The sequence below is a fragment of the Dermacentor albipictus genome, chromosome 5 (assembly GCF_038994185.2).
Source record: "Dermacentor albipictus isolate Rhodes 1998 colony chromosome 5, USDA_Dalb.pri_finalv2, whole genome shotgun sequence".
NCBI classification, from domain to species: domain Eukaryota; kingdom Metazoa; phylum Arthropoda; class Arachnida; order Ixodida; family Ixodidae; genus Dermacentor; species Dermacentor albipictus.
The window spans coordinates 82,033,893-82,035,859 of record NC_091825.1 but is presented as its reverse complement, the minus strand read 5'-3'; the positions used below and the strand labels follow the sequence as shown (position 1 = coordinate 82,035,859).

At 46.4% G+C, this 1,967-nt stretch overlaps 1 non-coding gene across 1 annotated transcript; it reads left to right on the top strand.

Annotated features, from left to right (window-relative positions):
* The first annotated feature begins 860 nt into the window (after nt 1–860).
* TRNAM-CAU (transfer RNA methionine (anticodon CAU)) lies at nt 861–932 on the top strand. Its single transcript has one exon. It is a non-coding gene; the product is annotated as a tRNA-Met (tRNA).
* The last annotated feature ends 1,035 nt before the right edge of the window (nt 933–1,967 follow it).

Sequence of the window (1,967 nt, the reverse complement as noted above, 5' to 3'; positions counted from 1 at the left end):
GATAGACTGAACAGGATAGCTCTACTACTGGAGACGGCTTGCTAGCTCAGACTGGGACAGCCGGGAAAAAAAGAAGGAAAGAGAAAAATATAAAGAAAGAAAGGAAGGAAGAAAGAAAGAAAGAAAGAAAGAAAGTAAAAAAAAACAAAGATAATAAATAAAGAAAGATGACTGAAAATGAATCCCGCATGCTGTACTAGCTCGGTCCTTGCAAGCACGAGTATCCGTTTTTCCAACGGCCTTTCTGCTGAAGCCTTTCAAGCTGAGAAAGAACCAAGTGAAGATAAGGCATAGAAAAAAAAAACGCAGGCAAACGTCTTCACGATAAGCTGGCGCATGTTGGTATCAGCAGAAAACCGACGTAGGATTGAAGGCCAACGCAGCAGCAGTTCTTGAGCAAGTTCTTGAGCGCGCCGTACGATACAGCCGAGACAAGGCGGGGGAGTAGGGAGTATATCTATGCCGACACGGTTACAATCGTATGTCGCAATAGTTGACTTTGCTCTTCAACAACAATTCCACTACCGTGACACCTAGAGCGCTGCATATCACACTCACCAACGGACGAGATAGTAGCCTCTATAATTGATGATGCAGATTGAACGAGCATCCACATCTCGTTCCCTCTTGAACGCGTGTTGTGTCACCGGAAGCCAAGCTTCGTCTCGTTCTAGTCAGGCGTGAGAAGCACTAAAACAGTTGAGCTTAATATGAGGCAAGAACGTTGATGGAAGTTAGAACAGCATAAATATTAGAAAATATGGCGAGCGTGCAAAAAAAGAAAGCGCGTTTATGTTCGAAAGACCAGTTGGTATTCCCCACACAATTTGCCCAGGCCATTTGCTTCGCAATTGCCGCCCAGCAGAGTGGCGCAGTGGAAGCGTGCTGGGCCCATAACCCAGAGGTCCGTGGATCGAAACCACGCTCTGCTACATTTTTTTTTCTTGATGCTCCAAAATTATTATTTTTTTCTGGACCATGCTGCAGAGCATTTTATTTTTGCCACTTTAAGATACCTGCTCAAGCGTTAGTCTGCAAAATTAATCGGGTAGGCTGCATCGGGGACACAGCACCTGTAGTGGAGTTACGTGAAGCGCCCTGTGCGTGCAGGTGAGGATGTATGGGCACTAGGATACTAAAATGGCGTAACGAAACATTGAAGTGACATTTATTCAAGCAATACAAAGCTTACATATGCTTTATTTATGACACAGCTATAATGGCGCTCCTTCGGTTTAATCTTGCAATCGCGCTCGCTACCTGCACGGAGTTGGCCCGCCGTGGTCAGAGTTGGTGGGCGCGAACTGACATTCCTCTGTCTTGCTGCCCGGGTCTCATGCACGCCATTTCTCTGCCTTATGTGACGAATGCGTGGCGGCGCCATAGTCGCGAGCAACCGTCATACTTGTGCAAAGTATCGCACACTTGCAACCCTTATAACTCCTGATGAGGATAGATTTAAGTTTAATGAATTACAACAAATATGGCCGAGTGGAGCTCTCTCAAACACGACCACTCCTTCCCGCAGCGACAAACGTGTACTGCCGAGCTGCGCCTCTCCGAACGTTGGGCGAGGAGCCAAATTTAGCTCCCATTGCGTCGTGCGTGGCGCGCGACAACGGTGGCCATTTGTGCCCGCGACACGTGGATGGTCAAAGAATAGATTCTTTCCTTTCCGTGATGCCAAAGTAAGGCGCTTGCATGGGAAGTACAGTTGCAGTGCGATAAATAATATTACACGTTTTCATTACATACATGTAACATTACACGGGGCTTTAGCAAGTGATTTCCATATGTGTACAGGAGTTAAAGATCATCATCATGATCATCATCTACGCTTCCCATCCCTTGGAATCCAGTCCGTAACCCTTAATGCCCATCGGTTATCTTCCCTCCTCATTACATGTCCTGCCCATGCCCATTTATTTTTCTTGGTTTCAACTAAGATGTCATTAACTCGCGTTTGT